Source organism: Planococcus citri, chromosome 1 (genome assembly GCF_950023065.1).
Source record: "Planococcus citri chromosome 1, ihPlaCitr1.1, whole genome shotgun sequence".
Taxonomy (NCBI): Eukaryota; Metazoa; Arthropoda; class Insecta; order Hemiptera; family Pseudococcidae; genus Planococcus; species Planococcus citri.
In genome coordinates, this window is record NC_088677.1 from 49,605,086 (window position 1) to 49,613,693 (window position 8,608).

The following is an 8,608-nucleotide window of genomic DNA, read 5'->3' on the forward strand; positions in this document are numbered from 1 at the left end:
AATCCCCCTTCATAATTCGTACAAAAAAAGAATAATAAAAGGACACGTGTTACACTTTTTGCGTAAGAATCTGATTTCTTCCTCAAGGATGAAGTTCCATACCTATTGTAGAATTCCGCACCGTTTCTGTACCCCGCACCCAGACACCCTGTGCGGAGCCAGACTTGAGGAGAAGAGGAGGATTCAGAATTTGATATGTAAGTATATTGTACAATTTTTTTTCGTTGGCCGTATTCGACCGTTAGTATGAACGTTGATTCTTATTGCTTTAATTTAAGTTGCACCTATGTACTTTCATTCGAAACAGAAACGTTAGATAAATACTTACTTTTCTTTCTAGTGCATTGTCCTTCAAAACGAAACATTGTTTAAAAACAATCAAGCACAAACAGAACAGTTAACCTGTTGTCAATGTAAGATTCAATTCAAAAGTATACAAATATAATGATGCGCAGTAAAAAACTCTTATTTCGGTCTCCTTTTAAAACATGCTTTATCTTTTGTAACTTTCTTCGAATATCCTTGCTAACCAGACAAAAAGTGGCGAAGACCCTTTCACATGTAAATAGCCTACCCACTTACTTTTCTTTTGAAAGGTTTAACGGGGCTCATTCCTGACAAGGAAATCTTTCTATTGAAAATGAAGGGAAAAAACATCTGCCTGTCTGGCGTATGTCGTAATCGCCACGATGAAAGGTTGCTACATAATAGTCTTTTGTTATTTTCATATTTTCTCCACAATTTCGCAGATGTGTGACCGGAGTTCCGAGTTCGACTATCACAAGTAGAAGAGTTGTCATTATTGTGTTTTGTGCAACAAGCTCTGTTCTTCCAGGTGAACTCAACAAGTTCGAAAAATACCTACTCGTTAGTAGCCTTGCCTAGGATATTAGGTAGGTACATGTACGTACATCACTGAAATTTTCTATCTTATCATTGATTTTTTACTTTACGTATAATCAATGATCTTATACACCTTATTAGAAAGCATCAGCGAATCCCTCGTTTATTCAGTTGAGTGTTGATTAAATCGTATATCTACAGGAAAGCATTGAGAGTAAAACATGAACAGTATTCTTTGAAAATATCAATTCGAAATGGATGAGTGTAGAGTGGCGACACCATAACATAGGTCTAGGTCTAGGCTATTTTACTTGCATGCACTTTTTTCCCGGCGACATTCAAACTAACCTTGAAGATTCGGTACGCTTCCTTTGTGGTTATAATGATAAAAAAAGATCAAGATACAATATTACAGAGGTGATAAGTGAAGCGCGAAATCTTCTAGTTTTGGTGAATGTACGAGATGACGATATGAATAAGCCACAACGCATCAATGAACCTTCAAGGTTGCAAACAATCTCAATAATGAGACTATATTAAAATTGGTGTCCTTATTCTTTCCTCTCGGTGTTGTTTCGTAATATCTATAAATAGATTAATTCTATTACATATCAGATGACAAAGTTTCACTTCTAAGTTAATACGAATACGAATTACTTACCTTATTGATTCCACAAATCGCCATCGGAAGCCGGAAAGCGTTGAAAATTGTCTATCGTTGTTGGGAAATGAGAATCTTTCGACTTTCCTTTGTTGCTTGGTAATTTTCCATTACCAGTTAACACCTATCTTTATCGCTGATATATCTATACTCAATTACTCATCATTTTCGATGTTTCGTAACAGTTTAAGTGAGGATGATACGTATTCCAAAAATGGCAAGCAAATTCTACATGAAAAAGAGGTACCGAATACTCACTTGCCCATGTTATCATTTTTCATCAATTGATGAGGTTTCGTTCAATTTCTTCGTGGTTATGTACATATATGTACCTACCTAACCTATTACTCAACTTTCATCTGGGATCTGGGGACCATTCTGTGAAAACCTGCAAAAACATATGTACCTATTTTAGAAAATATTAAGCTCATTCAAACAGATATTATTTTTAAAAACAAAAAAAAATGAAACTATTACAATTTTAGGAAAAATTTAGGGTAGGTAGATGTACAACCAAAGTATTGAGCAGAAAACTTTTTTAGGGGTACTCGATATTTCTGGGTACCCTGTGCCTACTACCTACTAAATTTTTATTTAAAAAAAAATAGTAAGTACCTATTTTCTGAAAAATGATTTTCTTCTTAAAAAATATGAGTGCAGAATATTTTTAGTACCTACGTGAAATTGGATATCAATTATCATATTTCCAGGATACGCAATTCAAATGCCATTTTTGCTGTTTTAATAAAAATAATAATGATAATAATGAAATGAAATAAGTAATAAGACAAATGCATTTAAATATGTAATTTAAATTTCAAACTTTAGAGCGTTCGAGAAAACAGATTTTTTGTTTTTTATTTACTATGTACATAACGAATACCAATTGAATTTTTGTTTCAATTTTTCAAAAATGCTCAGGTAGTAATTAAAAACTTACGTAAAACATGACGGTTATCGAAAAAAATTCAAATAAATCCAAGGATCAGATAAATACCTAATTATTTTTGAAATCTCGAAGAAAAAAAAATCGTGCCTCCTGTGAGGTTTGAACTCACGACCCCTGGTTTACGAGACCAGTGCTCTACCACTGAGCTAAAGAGGCTTTAGGGAAAGCGGGCAGTTTTCGGGTACACAAGCACTGGCTTGTGTGGTATTTCGTTATTGTGATGTTTCATTGTATTTTTACTAAAAATACTTTCGTTGAGCGCTTACATTTCCGTAAACACACTCGCCGATGTTCAGAATACACACGGAATTGATTACTGAATGACGAAATCGTTCAAAACGGCCTACCAAACTAGGCACACGCAGCAAAATCATAAAATGACTTCGCCGACTTCGGATTCGGATTTGAAAGTGTGTGGTATTGGTATGACAATGATATGATAACATTATTAAATTACAGATAGCGTTAGTAGCATCAAAATTCAAAACAATCGTCCATCTCCATATCCATAAATTAGCATAATTTTTTTATTCGAATAGGTAAAGGTAACCGCTACAAAAACGATGTTATTTTTCGTTGATTTTCCTTGGTTTCGGGTACGAACGATAACCAAATACCTAGGTACCTCTACCTATACCTAATACCTACATACAGGGTGCCCAGAAATATCGAGTACCCCTAAAAAAGTTTTCTACTAAAATACTTTAGTCGGTCACAGTGGATGATAATAATGATAGCACATGATTGGTTGTTGGACTGGACAGATAACATTCCACCAATCATATGCATATATTGCACGTCGCCAACCTATTTTTTTAATGAAAAACTTTCTTTGGGGTAGGTACTCGATATTTCTGGGCACCCTGTATGTATATGTACAGGGTGCCCAGAAATATCGAGCACCCCTAAATGAGTTTTCTACTAAAATACTTTGGTTGGTCACAGTGAATGATAATAATGATAGCACAGCACATGATTGGTTGTTGGACTGGTAGAGATAACATTCCACCAATCATATGCATCTATTTCACGTTGCCAACCTATAGGTATTTTTAATAAAACTTTCTTAGGGGGTTCACGATATTATTGCGCACCCTGTATGTACCTACGTACATTTTACACACCACGTAAACGTATACAATATTACAATTTCGAGTTTCGACGTAGGTAGAGGTACCTATATTTTTGAGTCTTGAACTCTGTTTGCGGTATGGCATGATTCGTAATATGTACATTATGTTGTGTTAGTGACTTTAAACGCACATTCGTTGACCTAGATGCAGCTAACTGCTTCACCTTGTCGCGATGCATTTTCACTAGGATAAACGACCGGACCGAGGAGACGGCCAAGCTGCGTGAAAAAAACACTAATTGCAAGGGGTTCGTAAAAACAATACGCGCATTTGCGGTTTCATCGATCTTCATGACCTTTTCTCGCATTCTTTCATCAAGCAGACGTTCAATTCGACCCCTGTGTACGGAATTGATTTAAACTACCAGTGAAAACACTTCCATTTAATTATTTTTTCCTCGCTATGTTTCGCAATTTTCAGGTCTGCTCGGTGTGAAATCTGGATATTATCGATTTAAACTAGAAATTTTAAATTGACGATGCAATATTTTTCTATTTGATTGGAAATATGTTCTGGTTTTAGATGTTAAAAAATAGCCTACGTATATGAATGAGAGGGAAGGTCAGAGGAGGGGTTTCGCAAATTTTCAGGCCATCTTACACACATTTCCACCCTTACTTATCAATTTTTCAAGAGAATCTTCAGACTGAATCTTAATCTCGTAAGCGTGGAAAATACTTACAATTAGTATTTTTTAGAGCCTTGAAAAAACGTTGCCAAATGTCAAAAAATTACACATTTTTTTGCACAAATATCAAAAATGGTATGCAGAACTCAATGAGATAGCTAGAATAGGATCTGGGAAGAAGCTTCCCTGAATTGAAGCTACTCAATCGCACGTTTTAGAATTATGACAATTTTTTTAAAAACATTCGGACTCGAAACTGCACTTTTTTCGCTACCAAGAAAAAATATTTCTATAGGGTTGTAGTATGTACATACTGTATACCTACATAGATGCTCAGTGGCAATTTCCCAAATTTTACAGAATTTTTTTTTAGTAATCTCGAGTCCTCAGAATATCAGTATCCCCACGTATCGTATCCCCAAATGAGGCCTCTAAAAAATGTAATGGTAATTTAATTTTTCACCAATGTATTCGTAAGTAGGTATAGGTAAAGGTATGCATTTTTTGGACTTGGAAAACTTGAATTTTAGCCAACATTGCAACATTGGTATTAAAATTTTTAGGAGCTGTTCTATGGTCCACGTGCTCTAATTGAGAAATAAATCAAATCGGTCACTACGAGTAACTGAGCCCAGTTCTCTTGCAGCAGAAGTAAGTGTCAAGCTATTTGCTCTGCCTCCAGTTCGAAAATTTTCATTGCTCCCCTTTTCCAAAAAGAAATCCGAAATTCATTTTTTCCCCTATGAAATTGTAGCTTTTCTCTTGTTTCTGATTTGAAAATTGAAGAAGGAGATGTCATAAATTGAATATGGTTTTCACAATTTTTTGAAACGAATAAGGAACAGAAATAATTTGGTAGCTTGTGTTGTGATTTATTTTCAAAGTTGCAGGAGTTTATAAAAGGCCTAATATTCATAAAATTTCAAATATGAAAAGAAAGATGCGAGTCTTCCCAAAAATGTCAACATCTTCTTTTTCGTTAGGTATAATTGATCATTCTTTTATTGATTCATATTTCTATAAGATGGTCTTTTATATTCAGATGGATAAGATGGACAAGTAACAGAATCATCACCCATGTCAATTTGTTTTGCTATACAGGGTGCCCAGAAATATCTCTCCAGTCCAACAACCAATCATGTGCTGTGCTATCATTATTATCATTCACTGTGACCAACCAAAGTATTTTAGTAGAAAACTTTTTTAGGGGTACTCGATATTTCTGGACACCCTGTAGGTACGTATAATAAACCTATCTGGCTGGCCTATTTTACGTTGTATTACGATCAAAAATGGTGGAAATTTTTCACTTACAGACAGAACTGAAATAATCATACGACACGTAGAGAGAGGTACGGTTTGCGTATCACTGTTTAAAGCGCATGTCGAGTACAAATATTTAGCAGCTTGACGACACCGGTATCTCGTTTCATTAATTTTTTTTTTCGTTCTTTTTTCATTTCTTATTAGAAGGCCATGGCACTTAACATCTGAATGGAAATTTCCGTTTCCTAAGTATCTACAAATGTACTATGCAATTGCACAACAACTGCACCATAGTCTGTGTAGGTTGTGCGCGGAAATCCAAATCAAATGACGCCGATTGGTGTAGTGTAAGCATTTATTGATTGAGCCTTTTTACTCGATGCGGTTGTACGACTCTCGCATTCGACCGATATGACTCATTACGTTCCACGGTCTGAAAAAGCTTGCGGTACTGAGTGGTCGCCTGGTCGGGTCGCCCACCCCCTTGACTCGATTTCTATGACACTGCTGATTGCGAGAGGGTGTTTTTATTTATAACGCATTGATAAAATAATACGCTCGTATCGCGAATCAATTTACGTTAACGAGCTTATCAGTATCTTTATCGAATTCACTGTAATATTTTTGCTACCATTGAACGCGCAAGCTGGGCAGACACTTCCGATTCTGATAAAATGGAGCTGTTTTGCATAACGTCCGTGGTTTTTATTCCAGTCTTTCCAAATTGGTCGACTATACCTACCTTGTAGTTATAAAATTCGAACGCATTTTAGATACGCTGGATGTTTTCTTCCACAATGGCCAGATAATTGCGAGATGAATTAGAGAATTTTGAACGTTTCACGGTTTCGAGACGTCGTCGACTTTGCTGTTCTGTTCTGTATTGTGTGTACCTCTAGTCCTCTACCTTGGTAAAGAAAAAAAAATTCTCGAGTCGTCATTGAACAGGATACAGTAACACGGCTTTGTCTGATGACTATACGTTCAAAATAGAGTTCAAGGACTGGTGACGTAGAGATTCCCCTCGTCGCGTCTCTGATCGACGTTATCATCGGTTGTTATCGGAGTAATCTTGTTTATGTTCCTATGTTGCTGCTGCACCAAGCTTCGAAACCTTCTGTTGCGTTGCGTTTTCACATCGTCAGCAGCCTAATTTTTTCAACCTATCACGTGGCGTTCAGATATTTTCCATCGCCAAAAAATAACTAATTACGTATGGTACGTCGTAAGTGTAGGTTTAGATATTCTGACAGCGGTTTTTTTTCTACCTATACGATGACCAGTCAAGTGGAAGTGCTTCTCGTGGGTGGGTATATCATTTCACATGAAAGGAAAAAAAGGATTTTGACGTAAATCAACCAGTTCGTGAAAATTTCTCGTTTCCCGTTGGAAAAGAACAAGACTCTCGTCATTTACCCAAGTGTTACTATTTCCTATATATCCACAGCTCTAAAAAGATTTATAAATTATTCGCGATATAACATTATTTCAACATAACGACTGTTGCAACTTTTAAACGGGTAACGCATAGAGACCTTTTGTCATTTGTGGAAATATCAATTTCCAAAAAATTGCTAAATGCTTCAGACTTGCTTAAGAAACTACATACTAGAAAGTGACTCAAATCGATTCTAGGTTTCCAAAATAGGTTACCTACTTACAGACTAAATTTCGATCTTTTGACATTATGGCACTTGAAATTCGTGTCAAAAATATTCCTTTGAACAAAAAGCTTTCGATTTCTCGAATTTTTTCCATACTTATAATTATAATTACTAGTCAAAAAAACGCACTCTAGGTGTCCGCTAGGAAATCAGCTCAAACATAGATGAATCTTTTAAGCAAATTCAGAAAAAGTTACAACTCAATTTTTTGGTGTCCAAATTGATGTCCACGCCTTCTGGAGAAAATTTATAATTCTGGAGAAATCTAAAATGACTTAGTAAGTACGCCCCATCATGGCCTGAAATGGTAAAATTCTGTTCCGGGAAATCAATATCAGTTTCAGTCTTCAGGACAAATTTTCATCATTTTTACCGAGTACCTACGTAAAGGTACATATTTTTTCAAAAAAAAAGTATCTATGAGTTGCAAAAAATGGTCAATTTTGAATTTTCAAAAATTCGCCAAAAATTTAAAAATCAATTTAGGCAGCTGAAATTTCAATTGGAAGGTTTCAGATCACGTTCTATTGAAAAATCGCGATCCTGTTCAAATTGGAGGCCGACACCTCGAAAGTTTTAAAATATCGCCGATTGATTTGAGTAGAAAAGCGAATATAGAAATACTTGACTGAAAATTCACATTATGCTTTGTTGGCAAGCAATATATGTACAAGTAGCTGGTTACACTACTGATCGATATACTCGCTTATTTTCAGTACCTATACACCGTACGAGTCGTCCTTTTTCATTTGGGATAAGCGAGATGCTACCACTGCCTACTCGTACTCGTAATACATTATTTCAAAGGGAAATGTACCCCTGTTTTGCCGAAGTTGAGTATCAATATTGCGGATTTCCCCTCTTTTTTTCTGCACCATTCACGAGCTTCTTAGTGCAAGAATAAAAACCGGAGCTTTTTTCTGTTGAAATTCGACTTTTGAGAGAAAAGTGTTGTTTCTGTTTATTCTACAGAAATTGTTCAATTTTCTTATTTGCTTTTATACGATAATTTTCTGATTTTGAATATCGAAGATGAGCGGAAATTATGGCAAAACAACTGAGGAAAATTAATTTTCCATTTTTTTTTCAAATAACGCGTACCTTATACTATATAGCGATATATTTTTTTTAAAAAGTAATATTTTTTTCAGTTTGGTATAATTTTTAATTTCATTTACGGATTGATTTTTCAAAACATTTTCCGGCTGTCTGAACCGATAAAATTTATTTGATTAGATTTTTTTCCTTTCGATTCTATGGCGACAAAAATTGATTAAAATTATGTTCTTTTTTTTGTGAACATTTGAAAAGTTGAAATTCGTTTTTACGTTCATTTTATCGAACTACTGAAATTATAGGTACATACCTACATACTTAAGTTTGAGTTATTGAACTTGATTTAAAACACTTCGATGATTTTTTCTGAAAACCAAATAGGAGTGTACGTTAACATTAGCTGAGAAG

At 35.1% G+C, this 8,608-nt stretch overlaps 1 non-coding gene across 1 annotated transcript; it reads right to left on the minus strand.

Moving 5' to 3' along the window:
• Positions 1-2,537: 2,537 nt before the first annotated feature.
• Positions 2,538-2,609, minus strand: TRNAT-CGU (transfer RNA threonine (anticodon CGU)). Its single transcript has one exon. It is a non-coding gene; the product is annotated as a tRNA-Thr (tRNA).
• Positions 2,610-8,608: the final 5,999 nt, after the last annotated feature.